The 27661-nt window shown below is 36.4% G+C and overlaps 1 pseudogene; it reads left to right on the top strand.

Moving 5' to 3' along the window:
• Positions 1-19338: 19338 nt before the first annotated feature.
• Positions 19339-23690, top strand: LOC103733799 (annotated as a pseudogene).
• The last annotated feature ends 3971 nt before the right edge of the window (positions 23691-27661 follow it).

Below are 27661 nucleotides of genomic sequence, written 5' to 3'. Positions count from 1 at the left end.
CCCAGATTACTTTACTCAGCCAAAATGTATATTATAGTAAAAGGGGGAAAAAAAGAAACATCCATGACATAAGTAGGCTAAAAGAATTCATGTCCACAGAACCAGCCTCCAGAAAGTTTTTGAAGCAATATGAAGTGTGAAGAAAGGAACAACTATACCCAAGGTGTTACATAAAGAAAGTTAATGAAGGTATAACTTTGGAAATGCACAACTACATAAAAAATGTGAACAGAAATAAAAACGACAGGACTTAGTATACATCTTCCACTAATAACTTTAAATATCCATGGACTGAACTCCCCAGTAAAAAGACACAGACTAGTTGAATGGATTAAGAAAATAAAAGTCATTTCATTGATTTAGGGTTACCTCTTCAGATAGGGGAATGTTCATGTAGCCAAGAAACTCATCTCAATTTCAAGGACAGGCACTACCTTAAGGTGAAAGGATTGAAAAAAAATAATAAAAAGGAAATGGTACTTAGAAAAAAGGTGCCTACAGCACCTTAACTCCCCCAGCCACATTCACCCTCCCAGTTCCCACACCGCATCTCTCCTCCTAACAGGGGCACAGGCCCATTTCTTGTTGTAGCACTCCAGGCCTGTGGACTGAACTCTTAGCCAGAAAACCCACTGTTTCCTGATTCTTTTGCATCCAGACCAACCCAATTCCTCCAGTAGTAGTCCCAAGGAGCCATTCAGACCTCTTCTTGCCCTTACCTCTGTTTGCATCCCTGGGGGCCAGCATCGTTCCTGGGCCCTGCTCTCAGGCCAGCCCAGCCCTCAAATTCATGAGACCAGCATCATTTCCTGGAGGGATCCAGACCTTAGGAGAAAGCCTGATCCTCATTCAACTTGGGCCTCTGTGGGAACTCCTGAGCAGAAAGATGAAATAAATTTGGTCCTTCCAATATAAAATCAAAAGAGAGAACCTGAACCCATAGACAAACCAGCTTTTCATGAACAACAGGTAAACCATAAAGGCAACACAAAGTTTACAAAAAGAAGCAGGCCTAAACTACAAAAGAAATCCACATGCCAAATTAACAGAGGAAAAAGTAATAACATGAAAAACCAAACTTATATATCCCCAACAAGTGCCAACAGTCCTCTAGAGGAATACAATGGAAACCCCCTAGAGATAACACAGGACATGGATCTCAAAAGAAAAATTTAAATATGATAAAAGAATTCAGTGAATTTAAAGAGCACACAAAGAAAGGAATCAAAGAACTGAAAGAACATAGGGATAAACTTCTGAAAGAATTCAGAAAATAGTTTGAAGTATTGAAGAATACTCAAGCTGAAGTGAAGAAGGAAGTGAAACACTCAGTAAGTCATTAGAAACGACGGGAGAAAGCCTCACCAATAGGATAAATGAAATGAAACACAGAATATCAAGACGGGAAGATAAAGTGGATGAATTAGACCACACTCAAGCAAAAATTATGAAAAATTTAAGAGAGCACAAGAATGGAATATACAGGAATTGTGAGACATCATAAAAAGAACAAACTTATGAATCATAGGCATACAGTAGAATCTCAGGACAATGGTATGGACCAGATCTTCAACAGGATTGTAGAAGAAAATTTTGCAAAACTAAAGAAAGACATACCCGTACAAATTCAAGAAGGATATAGAACACCAAACAGACAGGGCAAGAAGAAAAACTTTGCACACACATCATAGTAAAAACAGTAAACCTACAGAACAAAGAGAGAACACTTAAAGCTGCAAAAGAAAAACAAGTCACATATAAAGGAAAATCCATCATAATTATAACTGATTTTTCAGTGCAAACTCTGAAAGCCAGAAGAGCCTGGACCAAAGTATCATCAGTTCTAAATGATGCCAACTCAGATTACTTTATCCAGCCAAAATATCTATTATAATGAAGGGGATAAGATCTTCTATGACATAAATAGGCTGAAATAATTCATGTCCACAAAATCATCCCTTCAGAGAGTTCTTGAAGCAATACAAAGAGCTGAAGAAATAAATGGCTATACCCAAGAGGTTATGGAAATAAACTTAGTGAAGGCATAAATGGAAATGCACAGCTATACCAAGAATGTGAGCAGAAATAAAAATGACAGGAATCAATACACATCTTTCATTAAAAACTTTAAATATCAATGGACTGAACTCCCCAGTCAAAAGACACAGACTAGTTGAGTGGGTTAAGAAACAAAACCCATCTTTTTCTGGTCTCCAAGAAGCTCATCGCACTTTCAAGGACAGAAATTACCTTAAGGTGAAAGGATGGAAAAAACAGTACACCAAGCAAATGGTACTAAGAAAAACCAGGTATTGCAATTCTAATATTAGACAAAATAGATTTTAAACTAAAACTAATAAGGAAAGATAAAGAGGGCCACTTCATTCTGATCAAAGGAACAATTAGCCAAGAAGATATTACAACCATAAACATATATTCACCAAACTCTGGTGCACCCAACTTCATAAAAACATTACTAAAGGACTTTAAGACCCATATTAATCCCAACTCCTTTATAGTAGGGGGGGTCAATACCACATTGTCTCCATTAGATAGGTAAACAGGACAGGTAAATAACAGAGAGACATCTGAATTTTACAATACCTTACATCAAATGGGCCTAACAAATATCTACCGAATATTCCACCCAAGCACCAAAGAATATACTTTTTATTCAGCACCACATGGAACTTTCTTCGAAATCAAGCATATACTGGGACACAAAACAAACCTCAACAAATACAAATATATTGAAATAATGCATTTTATCAGACCACAATGCAATAAACCTTAAAATCAACACTGCAAGTAAGACTAGTAACTACATGAACACATGGAGATTAAACAAAACACTCATGAATGATGAATGGGTCAAAGGAGAAATTAAGAAAGAAATAAACATATTCCTGGAACTAAATGAAAAGGAGAATATAAGACAATAAAAACTTTCACAGGTTGAAAGCAGTCTTACAGGGAAGTTTAAAGCTCTAAGTGCCTACATTTAAAAAATCAGGAAGAACACAAGTAAATGACTTAACACTGCAACTCAAGACACCTGGAAAGAGGCAACAAATGAAACCCAAATACAGTAGATAAGTAGTAATAATAAAAAATCAAAACAGAAATTAATGAAATAGAAACAAAGAAAACAACAAAATGAATCAATGAATCCAAGAGCTGGTTCTTTGAAAAGATAAAAAGATTGGTAGACTGCTAGTCCAGTTAACCAAAAGAAAGAAATAGAACTTCCAAATCAACAAAATCAGAGATGAAATGCGAATCTTCACAACAGACATCAACATGATCCAGAACAATGAAAACATAAAAGAAATGGGTATCTAAAAGTATGTGAACCACCAAAACTAAACCAAGAAGAGATTAACAGATTAAACAGACCCATAACGCATAAGGAAATTGAAACAATAATACAAAACCTCCCACTAAAAAAGTCCATTAAAAGATGGATTTACAGCTGAATTCTATCAGACATTTGAAGAAGACCTACATCCAATACAACTTAATTTATTTAAAAAGATAGAAATGGAGGGAGAGCTTCTAAATTCCTACTATGAAGCCAGCATCACTCTAATGCCAAAGCCAGGTAAAGATACAACCAAGAAAGAGAACTATAGACCCATATCCTTAATGAACAAATATACAAAAATTCTCAACAAAATACTTTAAACTGAAAACAGACACACATCAAAAAGATCATCCACCATGATCATGTTGGCTTTATTCCAGAGACGCAGGCATGGTTCAATATACATAAGTCAATAAACATCATAAATCATATAAATGGACTCAAAGACAAGAACCATATTGTTATGTGTAGCAGGAGGCCTCCAAAGATGGGACGGACCCAGAGCCCTGGGATTCAGGGAGAATTCACTTCACTTCTTGGTCCACAAATAGCCCACCAAAAGGAGCCCACACCTCCGTACCCTGCTAGAGAGCCCAGTGACTGCTGACAGACCACGTGGGGTGGACCAATCAGAAAACGATATGCTGACTAAAGGGACTTGGGGGCAGAGAAAAGGGAAATAAGGCCTGCCCTCTCCTGCATTAAAGGAGCCTGCAGCACCTCAGCCTAGTGCTTGCTTCTACCTGACTCCTGGAGTCTGTGTGTTGTGACTCCTCTCCTTTTGCCCACCCCAGTCAGCAAGTGACCGGATCCAGGTTAGGGTCTTCGCAGCTGGCCTGAGGAGAACCGGCAACAGTCATCTCAGTAGATGTAGAGAAGGCCTTTGATTAAATTCAACATGCATTTATATTCAAAGTCCTTGAGGGAAGTAGACTGGAGGGAACATACCTCAACATAATTAAATCCATACACAACAAACCCACAGCCAACTTCATTCTAAATGCAGAAAAACTGGAAGCATTCTCATTAAAATAGGAGCCAGGTAAGGATGTCCACCATCTCCACTCCTCTTCAACATAATGATTGAAACTCTTGAAAGAGCAACAAGACATGAGTAGGAAATTAAAGGAGTAATAATGAAAAGAAGAGATCAAAGTATCCCTTTTTGCAGATGATATGATATTATGTCTAAGAGATGCCAAAAATTCCACCAGAAAACTCCAAGAAAATACTAAGACATTAAGTAAAGTGGCAGGTTACAAAATTAATCTACAAAAGTCGGTAGCCTTTCTATATGTCAATAACAAGCAATTGTAGAAAGAGTCCATGGAAACACTCCCTTTCACAATAGCTGCAAATAAATAAATGTAATAAATAAATAAATAAATTAATTAATTAATAGAATAGCTTGGAATAAATCTGACCAAAGACATTAAAGACCTCTAAAATAAAAATTTTAAATCTTTAAAGAAAGAGATTGAGGAAGACATAAGAAGATGGAAGGCCCTCCCATGCTCATGGATTGGAAGATTTAACACTGTGAAAATGAACATCCTACCAAAACTCATTTATAGATTCAATGCAATGGCAATCAATATCCCCATGACATTCTTCAGAGGGTTTGAAAGAAACATCCTTAGGTTCTTAGGGAAGCACAAAATACCTTGGATAACCAAAGCAACCCTGAGTACTAAACAATGCAGGGGGATTACTGTACCAGATCTTAAAATTTATTACAGAGCTATAGTCATAAATCCAACATGGTACTAGCACAAAAATAGACCCATAGGTCAATGGAACAAAATCAAAGACCCAAATATGAGTACATGCAATTTCAGACATCTGATATTTGACAAAGGGGCCAAGAACATTAACTGGAGGAAAGACAGCATGTTTAGCAAATGGTGCTGGGAAAACTGGATCTCCACCTGTAGAAGAAAGAAACTAAACTCAGATCTTTCACCTTACACAAAAGCAACTCCAAATACATCAAATACCTCAGTGTGAAGCCTGAAACTCTGAAATTGTTAGAAGAAACATTGGTCTTAACTTACAAGATATAGCTGTAGGAAAGGATTTTCTAAACCAGACATCAATTGCTCAGGACACAAGGTCAATAATCAACAAATGGGACATCAATGAACTAAAGGCTTCTGTACAAAAAAAAGATGCAACCAAGAAAGTGAAGAGAAAACCCACAGAACTGGAGAAAATCTTAACCAGTGACACGTCTGACAGAGAGTTAAATATCCAAAATACATAACGAACTCAAAAAACAAAGAATCAAGAAATGAAGTAACCCAATTAAAAGATGGGCTAAGGAACTGAACAGAGAGTTTTCAAAAGAAGAAATAAAGATGGCTAAGAAGCATCTTAAAAGGTGTTCAACATCACTACTAATTAGGGAAATACAAATTACTGAGGTAAACTTCATCTTACTCCAATCAGACTGGCTAAGATCAAGACAACATATGATACAAAATGTTGGTGAAGATGTGGGGAAAGGGGAATGCTCACCCACTGCTGGTGGAACTGCAAACTTATTCAACCCTTATGGAAAGCAGTGTGGAGAACTCTTAAAAACTACAAAAGAACCTACCATTTGACCCAGTTATACCACTCCTTGGCATACACCCAAAGGACTCATCCTATTGCAGAGACACTTGTACATCCATGTTTGTTGCTGCTCTTTTCACAATAGCTAAGACATGGAAGCAACCTGTGTCCCTCAACTGACAAGTGGATAATGAAAATGTGGTTCATTTATATGGGGGAATTTTACTCACCAGTAAAGAAAGATGAAATCATGAAATTTGCAAATAAATGGATGGGACTAGGAATTGTTACACTAAGTGAAGTAAAATAGACTCACAAAAACTAATGATGTATGTTCTGGCTCATATGTGGATCCTAGCACCAAATCCTTATAAATATGTATGTATCAAGGTATAATTATAGGAACCAGGATAATGAAAAAGAATCAGGGAAGTAAAGGAAAACAAAGAATCTGAAAGAGAAGAACAGTAGGAAACAGGTGTTAATAAGGGAGATATGGGTTAAAATGGTGCTATTTTAAGGGGAGGTGAAAGAGAGGGTTATACATAGAACCTTTAGCATAAAGGGAAAGAAGAAGTTCAAGAGAGGTGGGACCATGGGAGAATAGTATTATAAAGGGAGAAATGGGGAAAATGGGGGCAATTTAAATGGAGAAACCATGGTGCAAGGGTTAGAAAATGCGAGAGATAAATAATTCCCAGCTAGTTATAAAACAAACAAACAAACAAACAAAAAAACCACAAAGGGAACCATATTAGTCCAACAACATACTGAAAAATTATTCATACAACTAGATCAAGGCTTATAATATATGTATAGGCAAGGTTTTCTGAGAAACTTTGGTCTTTGCCAAGCTATTTACATAGCACATGGTAATTAAAAGTACCAGACTGGTGGAACTAAACTTCTTGTGTATTTAACAGCCATACTTTGAGGCCTATACTAAATTGGTCAGAGGGACTTAAAGGACAGTTTTTGCTCCTTGCCCTCCAAAGTCAACTAAGTTCATGGGGACTTTGGAGCATCTCTCAAAATGTCCTGTAACTGTGGTGAGTCACCTGACCTCTTGATCAAGGAGGACATGGAGACCCCATCAGATGGACTTCAACTAGTGTCCAGTCTACAAAAGGGAGGGTCAACTCAGAGGAAACATTTTCTCCATGTTTCCTAGTGAATCCATCCATGGTCAAGCAGGACCTTTGACTTATATTCACTTAGATCGAACTGGTATTGGAAAGGAGCCAGGGGCTCCTCCTAAGGCCAGTGACACCTGAGGAACAGATCCTCAAATGACCCTAAGAGTAAAAATTAATTGGTCTATCTGGGCCAATTGTATGGTCTTAAATACCCAAAAGGAAAGTATGACCAAAGATTAAAATGATCCATACAATTCTTTAAGAGCCCATGTGTGTAGCTAAAGGCATCTAACAAGAAACAATGCCAGACAGAAGATACCTTCATTTGAGTTTTTGGCCAGGGTGGCCCAAGAGACTCCCAGACAGTAACCCAGCGTAGAACTGAGAAAATGAACAGCAGACCCCAATGTTATCTAAAGGAATATTTGCAACAACTTGCTGCTAGATGAGGAAGAGCTGATCTTCCTAAAACAAGAAAATGTAGATAGGAGGCTGACTAAACTCAGCGGATGGATAATCACTGGTCAAAAACTGGGAGCACTGACAGCACAATGTACCGTAACAGGGACAACAGAGTACATGGGCTCCACGCGGGGGGGCGGGGGGGGGCATGGGAGCGTGTCATTGGGATGTGAGTGTATAGATGAATAAGATTATTTGAGATGTTCTGTATGAAAAACATACAAAAAAATCAATCAATGAAAAAATCAGTTATATTTGAGGAAGAAGCATAAAAATTTGGTTCATGTTAATTAGTAAATGTGAAAAACATTACCACTGAAATCTACTTGATGACTTTATACCATGCTCATCTGCCAAGGATCTCAGGAAGTAATCGACTGTGACTAGTAATAATCAGATATATAGAGATTAGAGCTGCATGTGCAAACATCTAAGTGTTAGTTGCATGAAAAATGAGTTTTTTCTGTATGAAACATTATATTTTAATAATGAAATGGATATCTTTTTCAAAGGGTAAATTTTCATTCAATTTTATGCCTTATAAGGTTTATACTGAGTACAATATGATATAACTGTATTAATTCAACTGTGAACCTAAAAATTTACTGCCAATTTTGAATGAGATACATCTTATTTCTGGAATTTGTTATTGAATATGTCAATGCTGTTGTAATGAAATTCTTCTTCTAATTATGTGGTTATTAAATAAATAATTTTAAAAATAGCATTCATTTAGGTTTAGACTGACATATCAGGAGAGGATTATAGACTCAAATAACAAATAATTACAGGAGGGAACTCTATCATCTCAATCCAAGAAGGAAAGTGTATGTCTTACCAATAATTATAATTGTGAAAGCAAATGGCTCCACCTGGAAGCACGAGGGCCATCTGAACATGTTGTCTGACATGCTATGTTGCCTGGAGTTTAAGTAACAATGTGCTGAAAATAGTTTGTTGTGATTTAAAATCTTGGCAGCCTTGGATATGGCTTTAGTTATTTAAAACAGCAATTCTCATCATTATGGCCTGTGGAAACGGGGGCGGGGGCGAATCCCTCACACCACCCCTTTGTTCTTTTTCTCTTCCAGTAAACTTAATCAAAAGTCCCCCAGGTTTTTTTGAGAAACCAGTGGAGAAGGAAATAAGAGTGACTCCTGTGCTAGAAAGAGAAAATAAAAATGATAAATTAATTTTGCTTTCCCAAAAGGTAGTAAGAATTTTTGCACATAAGAGCCAATGTTACTTTTTCTTTTTTGGGGGGAGGGGGTGTTTTTATGTTCTGTTTTGTTTTGTTTTGTTTTGTTTTGTTTTGTTTGAGACAGGGTCTCCCTGTAGCCTCAGCTGTCCTGGAACTCACAATATAGACAAGGTTAGCCTTGATCTCAGAGAAGTTGAATCAGCCTACCTCTGTCTCCAGACTGCTTGAATTAAAAGCATGTGCCACTATATCTAGCTCTGATGTTATTTTTGAGTGCAGACTATGCCTTTTAAACAATGGGGCTCAAAAGCTTAAAAGGCAAGCTTAGCTATTGCTTTTGGTAAACTGTCCTTCCCCAAGATTTCTATGGTAATTCTAGGCTAAAGCAGGAGTGATTATGAGCTTACAGTGCTAGTTTTATCTGCTCAGAAATCATTTTGTTTCTTTTCTTAGTTATTTTAAGATTAATTTAGGGGCTGGAGAGATGGGTCAGAATATAAGTGTACTGGCTGTTCTTGCAGAGGACCCAAGTTCAGTTCCCACCCACATGGCAGCTAACAGCCATTCATAACTCCAGTTCCAGAAGATCTGATGCCCTCTTTTGACCTACGCAGGCATTACACAGTAGTGCACTTACGTTCATGTAGACCAAAAAAGCATACACATAAAAACAAATAAATAAATATTAAGTTTAATTTATAAGGAAACTAGTGAAACTCTGTTCTCAAGTATAAGAATTATTTTTACATTTTTTCACATTTTTTTGCATTTCTAAGTATCTTTTTTTATTTTGTTCTAGGTAACTGAGATAAACACAAGTGGTCAAGATAAGACACTGAAAAAATTCCATTGTTTATTAACTAAGCCTGTGATTTTGCTCAGGTACATGAGACCAACTTTTAGAGGTCTTTGACCTTGGCTCCAGCAGATGACTGCCAGCATAAGGTTTTAGCAAGAATAATCTGGGAAAATAATCAAATCAAAACCTTCTTCACGCTCCAAAATAAAAAGCAGAGATAAAATTCGGATACAGTACTCACTATCAAAGAAAGGGAGAAACAAAATTATAAATCATAATATATATATTTATTTATTTATATTCAGAAAACCCATCCCTTCACATAGCCTCTGGTATCCCTGGGCCCTCTGCCTGTCTACCTCCATGAGAATAAAGGCTACCTTTCACTCTATGCTCCAGCTCTGTTTTGCATACATCACTCAGTATAATGCAGCACCTTCACTCAGCATTGCCTGGCTAGAGCTCAGACTATAGCTGTCTTTATCCAGGAAGATAAAAGTGGGTTTACCAGGAAAGGCCAGCATTCTATTCTCCATCACATTTGGTCACACACTCCCCCAGGTGGCAGCTGCTTTGACGACTGCTGAGCTCCTGGCCTCTCATGCCCTGCACAGGTACAGCCTTGGTCCTGTTCCTCTGGGTACCTGGTCCACCCACCACTCTTCCTCAAATTTCACCCATGCCATATGGAAAGACCCAAGACATGGTGTAGTGGTTTGAATGAGAATGTCTCCCATAGGCTCCAAGTATTTGAACATTTTGTCTCAGCTGGTGGTGTTGTTCTGGGATATCTTGGAGTGTGTGGCCATATTGGAGTAAGCACATCATTGGGGGCAGGGTTGGAGAGCTCTTAAGCCTTGCTGGGTCTCCAGTTGTGCTCTGCTTCCTGTGCCTGTTTGAATATGTGAGAGCTTAGCTTCTGCTCCTACTCAACCCACCTCCATTGTCACGCCTCTCTGCCATGATGGACAGTTGCCCCATTGGAACCAGAAGTTAAATAAACTCTTCTTTGTCTAATTTCTCTTGATCATGGCCATTTCTTTTAACAGAACCTCATTTTTCCATTTTTCTTTCTTGTTCATTTACATTTTTATAGCACCTCTATTCCTTTGGCTCATATTTAGGCACTGAAGTGACTGTTGAACTGTGTGGTTTTTTTTTTCTACTTCCTATGAGGTTACTTGGATGGTTTTGGAACTTTTAAAGTATATCAGACCTCCCTTCTGTAATAGCTTGAGCTCTTTCTTTTGTGTAAGACATGTTGATGAGCTGTCCCAGACTCTAACCTGGCCTGGGGCCAGAAGTTCCAGGAAAATCTGAGGAACACACCCATATAATCCTGGGAGGCTCCATTTTAGGATTCTCCCGCTTATCTGGCTTCTGCAACTCCTTGCTTGCCCACCTACAGAAAAACATGAGATTACTTATCTTTGCCTAAATCTTGTAACAAGGACTTTACCTTTAAAATCTCCTGACCTCTCCCAGTTAGGGCAACATTCTCTAAACTGGCTCAGAGAGTGCAGTCCCTGGCCGACTAAATAGATTCGGCTGGTTCAGAACTTTTTGAGTCTGTGTGATCTTTTCCCAGTGATCTTGAACTCCAAACACTTCCACCTGTTGGGGTGAGGTCAAAAATCAACTTTCTTACCAAGTTGAATTTTCCCTCCAATGGTTCCTGTGAATACCAGGTCCATTGTGCTCCCAATACCTGTGTCCCTGGCATGTTGGGAATGCAAGTCTCATGGATCAAAGCAGTCTATTGGCACCCAGGTAAGTTACCAAAATTGGTGTTCCATGGAACTGGCACTCTGATGACAAAGGAGTTGCAATTCCCTGTTTCTGTCTCAAATGACCCCACAAGTATTACAGAACTGGAATAAAAAAGGACACCGTAGGCTAAAACAAACAGAAAGCAGTTTGTTGTACTAGTTCAGTGACCCAGAGATATTTATTTTTCTGAAGCAAGGCCTTGAATATAGAAAACTTAACCTTTTATAGCCAATGTACATTTTAGTTTATTTGTCTCCTATATATGAAAATAAAATTTCTTTAATTGGATACTTTGGGCTACAAGGTCATGACAGAACTATGTGTATAAACTCAGGCAGCAGATCATGCTGCACTTCTTTTTCTTTGTTTATTGGGTGGAAGTGGTGGGTTGACAACAATTCTGCCACATAGTAACTAAAAGTTTGTAGTAATGGGTCTGGAGAAATGGCTTAGAGGTTCAGAGTGCTTGTTGGTCTTCCAGAGTACCAGAGTTCAATCCCTAGTACAAAATTGCCTATAACTGAATCTCCAGTGGATCTGACACCATCTTCTGCTCTTAGAGCACTGCACTCACATCCATAACCTGAGACATAGACACACATATGCACATAAATAATGTGTCTTTAAAAACATTTTACTCTTTAAAAATTTCACATATTTGTATCATAGTCACCACCTAGTCCCCTATTATTTCACATTCATACTTAACTCCCTTCCACCCCAAATTCATGTCCTGTTTTTCAGAATTTAATAACCCATTGACTATAGTTTGTGATGTCCATATACTTCCAGGTGGGGGCATCTACTTGTGTGTGGATGACCTACCATGAACCACATCCTTAATGAGTATTGACTTTCCCTCCCCCAGAAACCATCAACTCCCCATAGCTACTCAATTAGTATTGGTGGCACATGAACCCATCCCCCTCAATGTTATAATGCTGAGTGTGTGGATCTTGTGTATGTCTTGAACAGGGAAACATAGCTGCTATGGGTTCATGAGTGATGAAATTCTGTCATGTCCGGAAGATAAGAATTTACCCTGGTCCTCCCAGACCTTTGTCTCTTTCAATCTTTCCCCCTTGGGGGGAAGATATGATAATGATGCCCCATTTATGACTAGGCACTCCATTGTTACCTATTCTATGTACTTTGATCAGTTGTAAGTTTACATTAATAGCCATACACTGGACAAGGAAATTTCTCTGATAAGGTCCAAAAGCCACAGTAATCTCTGGGCAGAAAGATATTAATTTAGAGGGCAGTTTCATACTATGTACATTCACCAAAATAATAGTAAGAGGTTTACTCCTAGGGACTGTGAGGTCTTCAACCATTGGTTATTGGCCATATCTGTGGTACCAGGCATGCGTTTCCTCCCTAGAAGTGGCCATAAATTCAACAACAAAGTGACTGGTTAACCCTCATAACATTCATGTCACTATTGTACCATGGGCATATCTTGTCATGCCAGTCATTACAGCAGTTCAAAGAGTTCATAGCTGGGTAAGATTATGGATGACTTTATTTTCACCAGCAGCATGCATAGACCCTTCAAGGCCTGTGATAGATAACACGCAGAGAAGAAGTTCCTTGTCAGTAATGACTTAATTTACCCTTGTCCTGTAACCAATATTTGTGATATCTTCAGCAATAGTGACTTACCATTTGTATTCTAGTGGGCATAAAAAACCATTGGTAGTAGCCTGTATTGTTTTAGGGAGCTTCAGTACACCCCTCACCAACAACATGAGAAGAGGTATCCCACGTTTGACACTGTGAATAATCAGTCCTTAAAAAATAAAATAATAGATATTTGTTCTACTACTATCAGAGAAATTAGACTTTCAAATCATTACAAGAAATCCACAATTAACTAGTGTTAAGAGAATAAGACATCACAGAGTGATGAATAGGACAACTGAATAGGACAATTATTTCAAACCTCTGCTTTCCAAGGTCAGGAATCACTCCAGAAGAGGGGGAACAAAGATTGTAAGAGCCAAAGTGGACAGATTACCACAAGAAAATAGAATCTTCCAGGAAACTTGACATTTACTAATATAAACTCACTGAGATGGTGACAGAATGCCAACTCAAAGTGGACAAAACCCAGCCAACATAGATATGGGAAAATGGGTAAGAAATTCCAACCTGATCTGAGGAACTTTTGACAATTGATGGCTTCTGGGAGGGGGAAAAACAGTGTTTTTACAGGGATGGGATAATTGGTGGACCCAGTGAATGGACCCACAATAAAACACATTGGGACATGCAAATCATACTCTACAGGCAATATACATATTTTATTAAATTTAACAGGGACAGTAGGTACAGAGAAGGGAGTAGATCTAAATGCCATTAAACTTTATTGTATGAAGATCACAAAAGTTTTAAAAAGTGAAAAAATATATTGCAGGAGATAAATAGTATGCTACTTTTTAATAGAAAGTTAAGTAGAACAAAAGATGTAATAAGCACAGGTCATGAACCATAGAAAGCAATAATTGATAGAATTTAAGAGATAGATTTGTTTCCTTTTATAGTAAACTGCAATACTCCACTCTTGCTTAAAAACGCTTTTGCCTGACAGACAATAAGTAAGGGAATACAGGAATTAAGAGACCATAAATCAGATATGATATTTATATACTCTACTAACAAAAGCATATAAAATCTCAAATTCATATATGATGTTTTCCATAATAGTCCTTAAGTGAAATCTCTGTTATACTGTTTGAACATGTGTGTGTGTGTGTGTGTGTGTGTGTGTGTATGTGTGTGTGTGTGTGTATGTGTGTGTGTGTGTGTGTATGTGTGTGTGTGTGTGTGTGTGTTTTGTGCATGTGTGTTTTCCATTTGTATGTCTGTGGGAAAATGTACTTTTGCAGCTATACATGCTTGCATGTGTATATGTGTATAGAATACTTATTTGATGCTGAATGTTTTCATCAACAGCTCTCCAATTTATTTTCAAAGGCATTGTCTCTTACTGAACCCAGGGCTCACTTATTCCAGTTAACCAGCTTCCTACTGACACAATTTCTAGAGTGCTAGGATTATAGAATGATGTCATCCTTTCCCAGATTTTACATGGTTCCTGGTAATCTGAGCTGAGGTCCTCATACTTGTTCAGCAAATTCTTAACACATGAAGCCATCTCCTCAGACTTCCAATAGATTTTTTAAAAAGTTAAATGTCATTCAACACATCACTTCTGACCATGACAAACAAAAGTTGAATCCAAGAAAAGTAAAATCGAAAAGTTGTCATAATTGTAAAGAATTAAGAAACAACCAGTAGGTCAACAAAAACATCATGTGGAATATTAGAAAATACTTATTGTTGGATGACAATAAAAATACAAAATATATTGATAATAATAGTTAAAGAATAAATTAGAAATTGCAGTTAAGAAGCAAGAAAGATTTTAAATCAACAAACAGACACTACATTTTAAAATGAATATACAGAATAACCTGAAGCCAAAGGTAGGCAAAGGAAGGAAATAATGAATAACAAATTAGACATAAAATACAGAATATGGAAATAGGAAACTCAATGGGTTCAAAAGAATGCTCTTCAGAAAGATTAACAAAATTTATAACATTTTACCAAGTTTATGTAAAAAATTGTAGACACAATTGATAACGAACTAATGTGAAGCATTTCTGCTGATTCTGCAGAAACTAATGAAAAGGGATTATATATGAGAATTATGAATGATGTTATACAACACATCACCTAAAAGTTGTAAACCTAATGAAGCTAACAGATTGATAGAAACATACCAAGACTAAATCACAAGAACAGACCTATGATTAGTAATTATGTGAATAACAAAATTATACCAAAATATGTAATTATGAAAAAGACCACTTCCCAGGTGAATTCTATCAAATATATAAAGGATAATTTACTGTAATCCTCCTGAAAATTCCAAAAATACTGAATAAAGTTAAGTTTCTAATTTAATCTGAGATCATTACTAACTTCATACTATAACAAAAGGCACTACAAATGAAAAGAAAACTAAAATCCAAATGCGAACCAAACAAATATAAAAATGCTCAGCAAAATAGCAACAAAGACAAATTCAGTATCATACCTATCATTCTTAAAAGAATGTATAAAATAACAAATTATATTCATTACTTCAATGCACAGATACTTAAGCATAGTATGAAATACTGTGTTAGAGTTACCCACTTGCCTGAATCTGGTTGCAAGAAGTACTCATACATATTTACATGACTTGTGCTTAGCACTTTCTAAACAGGTCCCAAAGACTTAGGGAAGCCCTGATTTATGGAGTCATATTTGCATATCCTCCATTTTCACTATAGCTGAAGACTTCAGAAAGAAGTCTTATCTGGGTTTAAACCATAGGGTAAATGTGAATTGCTAGTCAAATACCAGAAGGACAAATTGTGTCCAGAGGAAAATTGAAACAAATACCAACTGTCCCAGATAGTCCTTTCTACTACATTCTACAACAATTCTTAAAAACTCCAAGAAAGTCATACAGGGAGTCTAGATTGGCTCAATGTCTAAATTATTCTGCACTTACACATGCCAATCAAAGTCATACATACTATTAGAATGAGAGAAAATAATCACATGATTTTTTTCAGCTGAGGATTAAAGAGCACTTGTCAGCATTTATGTGCTCTTTCATTATAACAACCCAGACATACTGAGGACTAAATAGTAATTAACTGGGTATGCTATAAAAATATATGAGAAAAATCCATTGAAGATCATACTTTATAACTAAAGACTGATGGCTTTCCTCTAAGATTGGAAGCAAAGCAAAGATTATTGCTTTTGTCATTCTGTTCACCATAGTACTAGAATTTGGTGCCAAAGCATTAAATAACAGGAAAATAAAATGCATCTAAAGGGAAAGTTAAAAAAACATATAATTTCCATTCACAAGTGGCATGATCTTGTATAGAAGAAATGCTAAGGAGTTTATAAAATTTCTATATTAATAAAGGAACTTAGTCTACAAAATGATAAAAATCAAAACAAAAAAATTAATTGCATTTTAAACACTAATAGTGAAAAATATTTTACAAATACACTAAAAACATTTTAATTTTCATCATCAAAATATTTTCTGAAAATGTTCTGTTGAAATCAAGGTAAAAGACTTGTATTATCCAGGCATGATGATAAATGATTTTAATCCTAGCACTCTGGAGGAAGAGGAAAGAAGATCTCTCTGAGAATCAAGGTCAACCTGGTCTACTAGCAAATTCCAGGCTACCTGGAAATATGGGAAGACCCTGTCTCAAACAAACAAATAAACAAACAAAAAAGACTTTTATCAGGAAAATTGCCAAAAACAAAACAAAAAATAGAAGATTAAAAAAGGGGAGAATACTCCAAGTTGATCATTTGAAAGATGATATTGTCATACGGTTAATATCACAGATTACGATGGTTATGATAAAACAAAAATAACAACTATTAACAAGAGGTAGAATATTGAGTCTAACGAGATGACTTAGCAGTACAGAGCACTTGATTTTCTTCCAGAGAATCGTGGTTCAGTTCCCAGGACCCAAATAGTGGCTCAAAATCACCTATAATTCCAGTTCCAGGAGAACTGGTACCTCTTACTGGACACTGTGAGTAATGCAAGCATATGATGAACATGCATACATCCTGGCACTCACATAAACAAAACACAAAAATAAACAAGTCTTTAAAAAGAACCAGAAATTTGGAGCCTTTGTACAAAGTGTGAAAAGTATATTGGCATTGTGGAAACACGTGTGGCGGAACCCTAAATGGTTAAAATTAAACTTACCATGTAGCAATTGCATTTTGGGAAATATATTCAAAAGGACGGAAAACATAGCCCATGATCTAAAGGATGGGTCTGAAACGGATATTATTTGTATCATTACTTAGAATTGGTACATGATAGAAACAAAACTCCCAGACAGGCACAATGAAATGTTTGCTATTCAGCCATAAAAAGAAAGGAAATTCTGACGTATTAAACATTGATGGAGCTGGACATTAAAATAACTGAAATTAAGCAGTCACAAAAGAACACTTACGGAAAATACTTAAGCTGTCAATGTTATAGAAGCAGCATCACCCCTTCCTCCATTTTTGCCTTTTTCCATATTCAGACCTTTTTGTTTTGTGATTCACTGACTTTAAGAAAGGTTTTCTAACTAACCATGAGTATAGAGCCTGTTGGGCTTGTCAGTAGTTGCATACTGGAAAGTAATGATACCCTCTCCTCCAGAATTCAGCAGCAGTTAATAGTTCAGAAGAGATGGCATGAACTTGTGATCTATTCTCCCATTTATGACTGGGTATAGACAGGCTCCTCGAAGCCACTGCTACTGCTGTGAGTTCATGATCACAATGACTGTCCAGTGCCCAACAGATATCATTTCACAACTTTTCTCCCTATCTTCCAACTCTTTCTTTCTTTCAACCCCCCTTTTCTGCAATATTCCCTGGGCCTTAGAGAGGATGGCAAAAAATGCCATATTTAGGGTGAGAACTCAGTTGTCCCTATTTACAGCACAGTGAGCAGCCATATGTGTCTCCATGCATTGCCATTCATTACACACACAGAAAAGCTTCGTTGGTTAAGTCCTAGAGTAGCATTTGTCTTTAGGTATTTGCATAAATATTTAGACTGCAGTTTTAGACCATAAAAATGTCACTAAATAGCAGTAGCAGTTTCCTGCTTAGGGCCAATGACGCCCCTAGCCTTTGATTTTTTACCAGATTTCGGAACCAGAGAATTATTGGTTGCCCTATAACTGTTGTGTCACTATTGTTGCAATGACTAGAATTTGTATGGTAAATTAGTAAAGTTCCAAACTGGGTAAGGACATTCATGCATTTTCTTCTCCAGCAGCCTGAACAGCATCTTCTGGGATTATGAAAATTAGCAAAATGGAACAAAGCTTTCAGCTCAGTTTCTGCTTCATTTCTCTATATCTTCAACCCCAGGTGTGTGGTATGTTCATTAGCAGGGTATGTTCATGTAGCTCTGGTAGTCATCAAGAGGAATGTCAAGAGCGTGTATTATTTGACGGTATCTGTGGTTGGACATTAAGATTCTACTGTTGAAGATACTACATATGTGAGTGGTCGAATAAAGAAGGACAAGTCAGCTGGTACTGACCATGAAGCCTCATCTCTACTGACTAGAATTTATAGTTCTGGAGGTGTTACGCATGTTACTGTAGAGAAACTTAATCATCCTGCTGTGAACTCTGTGAGCTAAAATAATGACTGCCCTGGCAAAAATAGCAGAAAAATTGCCAAAGGAGTAAGTAAGAACTTTCTGATTATATAAGGCCCACTTCATAAGATGGAATCTATAACGGAAACTGTTATGAGGGCCATGAGTCTGTGTCTAGGCAGGCCACAGTTTATAAAGGAAAAACTATGGCTATGATTCTACTACATTGCACTAAATTTTTATTTAATAACCAGTAGCAAACATAATATTTACCTCATAAATCTTAATTTACTTTAACTTGCACTATTTAAAAATATTTTCATTTATTATTGTTATCTTATGTGTATGAGTATACACATGTGAGTATACACATGCCAGCATGTGTCTAAGTGCATCCATGTCATGCAGTGCCCTTGGAGGTCCGAGGAGGGTGTTGGATTCCCCTAGAACTGGAATTAAGAATGGTTGTTAGGCGCTCTGTGGGTTCTTGGAATCGAACCTGGGTCTTCTGAAAGATCAGCCAGTGCTCTTAACTGCTGAGCCATCTCTTCAGCCCCTTACACTTTTTATTGGCTTACAAAATACTATGTATTGTTATTACTTTTCTATATGCATTCTCTTTTGATTCACCTCAAGCTCTTTGGCCTCCCATACATCTAATAAATAGTTTGAATTCTATTTGTAAGTAAAGGGCCTTTTAAAAAATAAATCATATTCTAGTTACAGAAATCTCTATTGAACAGAACAAAAATATCTTTGGGAACTTCTGCAGAAAAAGGAAATAAAAATTTGTCTTAGTTTCTCAAGATAGTATTTGTGGTATCCATGAGAGACTTAAATTTTACAAATCAGATTGAAAAACTACCGGACCAGGTAATTGGCAAGCTCTTTGGAGATTTTTGATGCTTTTATTCTTAAAAATATGATCACTCTAGTGATTGATCTCTACTTTTTTACAAAATGATCATTATAAGAAATAATGCTATTCACCATGAAATAATAAATTATACAAGCAGAGAAAAATACATAATACTTTTCAACTATGAATGATTACATTTGTGTAATTTATCAGTGAAAATATTTCAAAATAAAACTAAGTTATTTCACTGATTACAGATTTAACAAATTCCATAATGTAAGTATTAAGTGACCACTTTTCATTCTGGTGAGCAAAAGAGGGCATTAAAGAAGAAAGACAATCATTGCGGAAGAGCACCTAAATCCAGAATAGGTAATATTAACATTGTCTTTGGTGGGATGGTGAGGTACAATACTGGAGAATGACCCCAGAGCCTCTCACATGCTAAGAAAGTACTCAATGCTCTAACCATATGCCAAGCTCACTTTTTACCATTATTTTGAGGTCCACTTAAGTTATTCAGGCTGACCTTAAACTAACTCTGTAAGCCAGATAGGCCTTCAACCTTGCAGTTCCCTGTTTCAGTTTCCTCTATCACCAGGCAGGCTAAGCCATTCTTTCAGGTAATAATTATGTATGAAGACATGTTGTTTTTATTTCTTTCCTGATTTATTACAAACCATATATTATTTTCAAAGATAAAACCCCATGTTATATATTCTGATGTATTTTATGATTTCAAGAAATCAGAGAATACAGTTAATTTGTCATGCAAACTCTTTTTCTTTCACTTTAATTTGACTAATTTGACTTAATTCATTCTTGCTCATTTGAATTATTTTTGCTGCTTCAAGGGAAAAACTTTGGGCACAATCATTTTTTTGACATCCCCTAGTTAAAGCAGTAATGAGAATAGATAAAGAAGAAATTAATCATTTCATTCATATTTGATTATAATTCCTCTTTTGCAAAATGTATTTTTTACATATTATGTTCATGTTGTAAAGTACGAGAGCATCAAAAAATATGAAGCAGAACGTAGGTGATGGTTTCAAAGAACAGATGGTATACATAGAACAGAATTTAATGGTTTTCCAGGATGCTTCGTTTAAATGATGATTCAAGATTTCGTCTGTATATAGAGAACTCAGAGAATGTAATATTTTGTTTTCATATAATAAGACATTTCTGTGTATATCTAGTAAAAATACTGTGTAGTATTTATAATCTAATTTTTTATGCCTTGTTGATTCCAACTTCTTTGTTAATGTCTTGATATTTGAAAATTAATTTCTTTCTAGTACCGTTATATGTTATCACAGGGGAAGAGAGTCCAACACCAACCCATGACAGTTATTTCTAGTATGTAACTTTTCTGGTTCATAAAATATGTGTCCTAATTATCTTCTGCCATACAAACATTTTGGATACAACATCAGTGCGGTTACAACTATCAATATTCCTTCCCACACAGGATTCACATTCTTTAGATGTATGAGTCTTAAGAAATACCTGTGCGAACTATGTCTCCCAAGTTACAGTAGACATAAAAAAGTGCCTCACTAATTCTGTGCCATTAATGTTATAATATTAATTTGTATAAAGGAAACAATTTGTTGACCATGTCATTTCACTTTTTGATCAATATATTAGTTATTGATTTAGTATCAAAATTTATTAAATTGAATACATAATTTTTACTTGAATTAGCTATATTTATGTCTCCATTGATCTTACGATTTTCACAATTAATCTATTATTTCCTCATTGCTTTTTTATATTGATCTTTGCATTTGTTTCTCCATTTTTAAAATTTGTTGTTTCTTATTTGTTGTTTGTATTTTTTGTTGTTGCCTAGAGCATCAAACATAGGAAACTGAGCTTGTCTGGCAAGCATTATACCAGTGATTTGCATTTAATTTTTTTTGAGAACATAATACAATGAACATTTTCTTCATATGTACATATAGGCTAATCTGTTCTTTAAAAATGTCTCAATCTAACAAAAGTATTACTGTATTTTTAAAGATTATTAATTTTGATTGACACAGTTATTAATGTGCATTTATGAGGCCACTGTGTCGCTTTCATTCTTGTGTGCATTGTGTCATGACCATCTCATAGTATTTTTCATAGTATTACATTAGGAATCATATCATGTATTTTGGCCTTTTTCCAATTGTTGAATCAAACCCTAATTATTTTCTTTTGTAAGTGCCAACTTTCTAGGTGTTGCCCAACATTCATCAAAGAATTCATTAATGAATGCATTGTTGAGGATGTTTTCCCCATACTCAGTCCTACCAGATGAAAATTAAAGATAATAACTGAAAGGGAATTTAATTCCTAATGTTCTAAACAGAGGAATATTGAAAAGATAATTTCTGTAAAAAGTTCAGTGACAGAAATTTGATTCCATGGCTACACTTAAAACAAAGGCTAGAACGTATAGGCAGTTGCTGAGCTTAAAACAAAGAGCATGGATTGTACTAAACCACCACTAGCAACCTGCTATATGAAGTGTTTATTGGGGAAGGGGCTATAACTCAGTGTAGGAATACTTACTTAGCAGGCACATCAAGTTTTCAGGCACTGAAAATTAAAGCAAATGGAGCTACAACAGTATATGTTGCAATAATTTTATCACATCTTCATTTTTGAATAAAGTATAGAATGGTTTAATTGTTTACAAAAATAAGGAGCATACTATAACAGGATCCGATCTAATTTTAAAATGATGTAAAAATAATTTGTAGATATTATAAAAGTTTATAGAACTAGGCCTGGACCAAGCACTTGAGAGCACTGACTATTGTTGAAGAGTACTAGCTTTGCACCCACGTGGTGGCTTACAACTGTCTGTAATTTCATTTCCAGGGGATTCTGTTGTTCTCTTCTGACCTACGTGGGCATTCCACACCACAAGCGCACTTAACAGACATGCAAGCAATACCTTCACACAGAAAATAAAAATAAAAAATAGAAAGCTGATAAAACTTCAATGAGGTAGTTATGCAAATTCTACTATGCTGATCTCTATAAATTAGAGTTGTAGGAAACTTTGGACTTGACCTATCAGAAAAATGTGACCTTTGTCCCACAATTGTAAAGACATACAGTTTTCCAATTTCTAAGCAACTTTCTAGAAGTGACTATTACAAATCAGAACAAACTAGATAGGTAAAAATCCAGAACTGGATTCCACTGTTCCAAAATTCATAGCTCTGACAATGCAGTGTTATGTATGATTCACTTCAGAAGCACTGATTGTTTTTATTGTTTACTTTAGCTCCAAGCATCTGCCAGTTTGTGTGATTTGTAGCCATGCCACTCCATTCTCTGAGATTAGCATCTTCAATTCTTTTTCTATCCATTTTCTTACTGTCATCTTCTAAATAAAAAAGAGAAGCAACAAGAATCTCCTCAACATACCTCATCACATCTGTAAAGACTTTCCCAGGCAAGGCAACATTCACAGACTCAAGTCAGTAGTTAGTGGGCCATTTACTTAATCAGCCACAAGTGAGCTTGGACAAAGTGCTAAATCCATATGAAGTTTGCCATTCCCCACAAACTAATTCTAATGAGTCACAAGCCTCCTACACCACCAACTGTTTTAGCCCCCCTTGCCAAGGTCATCCATGACAACTTTGACTTTTTTGAGAGATGCATTACCACAGCCATCATAGCTACCCAGAATACTGTGGATGGCTCCTATTGGAAATTGTGGCGTGATCAGCATATGGCTACCCAGAACATCATCCCTGCATTCATGGGTACTGCCAAGGCTATGGACAAGGTCATCCTAGAGCTGAAGGGGATATACACTGGCATGGCCTTCCGTGTTCCTACACCCAACGTATCTGTAGTGAATCTGACCTGCTGTCTGGAGAAAGCTGCTGAATACGATGACATCAAGAAGGTGATGAAGCAGGCATCCGAGAGCCCCCTAAAAGGTATCCTGGACTATACTGAGGACCAGGTATTCTCCTGCAACTTTAACAGGGACACCCACTCTTCTCTTTTTTGATGTTGGGGCTGGCATTGCCTTCAACGACCACTTTGTCATGCTCATTTCCTGGTATGACAACGAATTTGGCACAGCAACAGGGTGATGGACCTCATGGTTCACATGACCTCCAAGTAAGAAGCCCTGAACCATTCACCCCAGCAAAAGGAAGAGAGGCCCTCAGGTGGAGGATCCCTGCCCCAACTCAGTTCCCAAGACAGAGTATCTCCCTTTACAGTTTCCAACCTAGACCCCCAGAAGAAGGGGAGCGGCTTAGGGAGCCCTACTCTCCTGATATATCATCAATAAAGTTCACTGTACTCACACAAAATAAGATGACTTAAATTGATTAAGTTGTTCTGTATGAAATACACAAAAATTCAAAAAATAAATAAAATTTAAGAAAAAAATAATAAAGCACATGAACTGAGAAACAAGTTTCCAGTGCCCAGGGCCGATTTCATATATGCTAAATTTTACTGCTTTGACGACTGTTAGATCAAAGTCAGTGGGTATGTTTCTTAAAACTGAAGTAATTGTTTCAAATATTAGAGGAAAGATGACAGCTAAAGTCTATTTAAGCAATATGCCAAGAGCAGCCAGTGCTCTTAACCACTGAGTCATCTCTCCAGCCCCATGATATGCACTTTTAAACCTCCAAAATGATATTCTTTCTGCATAACTGTTTTACATTCTAGTATGATTTTATATGTGTGTGTGTTCCTCTGTGTGTGCAGGCCTCTGCCTGCACGTGTACATGTGTGCTTTTGCCCGTAGAGGCTAGAAGTCAATCTCATATTTTTTCTTTGTTTCATCTGCACACTAAGTTTTTGTTGTTGTTGTTGTTGTGTATATGGATTATATGTCAAAATGTGCTTGTGGAGGTGAGAGAGTAGATTTGTGGAATCAGTTGTCTTCTTTCTAACTGCATGGCTTCTCAGGGTCAAACTGAAATTACAAGTTGCAAGGGAGGTCCTTTACTAACTGGGTCATCTTGCTAGCTCTTCTCTCTTAATTTTTGAGACAAAGTTTCTAAATTTACATAGAACTCACTGTTCAGTTAGACTTGCTGGAGAGTCTCTCTTGCACACTTTCTCACTCTCTTGCTCTCTCACACTCTTTGTTGTTATTGTCATTTCCATGTTTTCCTGAAACAAAATGATACCTTGAGGGCTGGGAGCATAGGATGCTGGTGGGAAACTTCATGTAAGAAAGGGTATTAGAATGGATTTAACATAATCTCTTTAGATCAAATGAAAGCAAAGCTGGAGATTAAAAAAAAGAGTGGAACCTTTAAGATTTTATTTCAAAATTACAAGGAACGTATTACATTTTTTTCTCTGTAAAATATGAATTTAATGCTTTTACTGGGAAATCTCTGTTTATGTTAGCCAAATAAAGCATTATATTATATAGTGTTCCTCACGTGTTTTAGTAGGGTGAAGACTTAGTATTTATGGTATTAGCATACAATTTGTAATGTGATTGCTAAGTATTTTAAAAATAATGAATTCAAAAATAATACAAAACAATCCCATATCAATCCCAAATCACTTATATAATATGGTCAACACAAGCGAAACAAACTGATCTATCATACACAAACTGTCATGGTTTTAATGAGAACTATTCCCAATAAGTTTACATATTTGAACACTTGGACTCTAGGTGTGGCAATTGTTTGGGAAAACTGCAGAATCTTTGGAAGGTGTGGCCTCACTGGAGAAAGCACATTACTTGTGGCCCCCTTTGAGAGTTTATAACCTTGTCCTTCTGCTTTCTACCACTGGTTGAAGATGTGGTCTCTCAGATTCCTTCTATGGCTGTCTCTTGGTACAACTGCACTGTCATTATGGACTCACCATTTGGAAACATAATAGAAAATGAATTTTCTCCCTTAAGTTGCTTCTGGTAGTGGTATTTTATCACAACAAAAGAAAAGTGATTTATGCACAAATATAAGGACACCATATACTACTAATATCAACAAACTATATATTGAGATAAATATTGTTTATAAAAACTAAAGTTTAAGAGTACAGAAAAATAATAGAAAAGTAAAAAAAAATAGGTCATATTTTCTGGTTAGGAACTTTTTGATTTGTTTGTTTGTTTGTTTGTTTGTTTGTTTGTTTTTTGTTTTTTCAAGATAGGCCCTCCCTGTAGCTATGGATGGCTTTGCCAGGCTGGCCTTGATTTCACAGAAATCCACCTGCCTCTGCCTCCCTAGTGCTGGGACTAAAGGCATGGGTCACCACACCTGGCAAGAACTTGTATTTTTCATTAATCTGTACAGTACAGCATATTGTATCCTGAACTGAGTTATCTAAATAGAACTTTGCAAAGAATATTTCAAATTAACAAGGTATGATGAAATATAGGTATTTAAGGGAGAAGAGTGGAGGGTGAGACTTAGAAACTCAAAGACTAAGATATGAAATACAAACTACATATATGAATGGGAATCACTACTGTTTCTTAATGATCTTAATATAGATATAAAAAGCATGTGCACCCTTATACATTGATTTCATTATAAGTAGTTTCAAAATATAAGGGGGGAAAGGAATGTGCCTACATTAAGTCATTTTATATTCCTTCCACTGTGGTTCAACACATTATTATAACTCGTGTTTTATTTCAGGGTGTTCAGCTATTGTGGAGTAGTGTATTTTATGCCACTCCATAGTGATAATTATTCCAATCGTGAAGAGTGGCACTTTTATCAAGAACTTTGTAGCAGACTCAGTGCTACAAAATTCCTTCATTAAAACTGTTAAGTAAAATTGCCAATACTTGCTTTATTAACAAAGGCTGTAATGCTGCTACTTCTCACTTCTGAAGGTTTGTCACAGCAAAAAGTCATCACCTGCTAGGAATTTTAAAATATGTATTAGTACATTGGAATAATATTACTATAATTGATATTCAAAAATACTGTTTTCAAAATTCTGTTATAGAAAAATAGAATTCAGCAAACACATGTCAAAGGCTAAAATGTTCCAAAATTATGGAAATAAACTCCAAATCCATTACTAAATGGCCCATATGTAAGTGGAATGCATACAATACAGATTAAATAGAAGGACCTCAGTTATATGAAATGTTGGAAATGGTGAAAAAATAAAAGCCAGCTTATCATACCTCATAGTAATCTGTACATATGTATTATAAATATATATGTATTGATTACTATATGAAATGATAGGCTGGCTGTTATTTTCTCAGGAAATATTTATAGTATTATAAAGCTCATTGTGAAAACCCTGGGAAGAAAGTGCAGTGGTTGCATTCAGTGCCCATTATTGGAATCGTATGATGAAATTGTGATTTTTTTAAACTACTTTTTAACTATTACAAGTAGTTTATTATTACAACAACATAAGGGAAGCAGATGTTTTCAGGCCACTGGAAGCTTGCACATGTGAACTTGTGGCAGTGGTGGCATGCAGCCCAGAACCCATGCCAGCTCAATCAGATACGGGCCCAGAGTGGACCAAGGGAAATGGGTGGGAACTAATGAAAACTAATTACTACTGGGTGAGGGAGACTAGACTTCACATGTGACCTCCAGATAGGTTGACTAGACTCCAGTGAATGGATTTGCACTGAAGGACATCTGGGTACAAATCCTTGACTGGATAGGACTTAATGTGCACAGGAGGATTGGTGTGGGGGCATCAGGGGGAAGAGATAAGGGAGGGCATGTCATTTAAATTTGATAAAGAACTGTGGAGTCTAAATTTTTTTTAATTTTATTTATTATTTTTATTTTATGTGTATAATTGTTATGTCTGCATGTAGGTAAATGCACCCATGTTCTGCAATGCCCACGGAGGACAGAAGAGGCTGTCGGATCCCCTGAAACTGGAATTACAGGCAGTTGTTAGCTGTCATGTGGGTGCTGGTCTACATTTTATTAATGACTACTGTATGAAATGTAAAAAACTCAGTATTTTTAAGAGTTTTTAAAAAGAAATTAAAAAACATTAAGTTAATGTTCCCCGGGCGTGGTGGTGCATGCCTTTGATCCCAGCACTTGGGAGGCAGAGGCAAGTGGATCTCTGTGAGTTAGTGGCCAGTCTGCTCTACATAGTGGGCCCCAGGCCAGCTGGGGCTACAGGGAAACCCTTTCTCAAAAAGACCAAAATAAAAAAAAAGAAGTTAATAGTCATAGAAGGTCAGAAGGTCCTTCATATATATTTAGGAACTATTTCACAAAAAACATTGATAATTAAAAACAACTCAGTATATAAGGTCTTCTTTCTGAGTTCATCAAC

This window comes from Nannospalax galili, unplaced genomic scaffold, assembly GCF_000622305.1.
Source record: "Nannospalax galili isolate Female #2095 unplaced genomic scaffold, S.galili_v1.0 scaffold176, whole genome shotgun sequence".
Taxonomy (NCBI): Eukaryota; Metazoa; Chordata; class Mammalia; order Rodentia; family Spalacidae; genus Nannospalax; species Nannospalax galili.
Note: the sequence above shows the minus strand (reverse complement) of the source record. Positions and strands in the feature narration are given on the sequence as shown.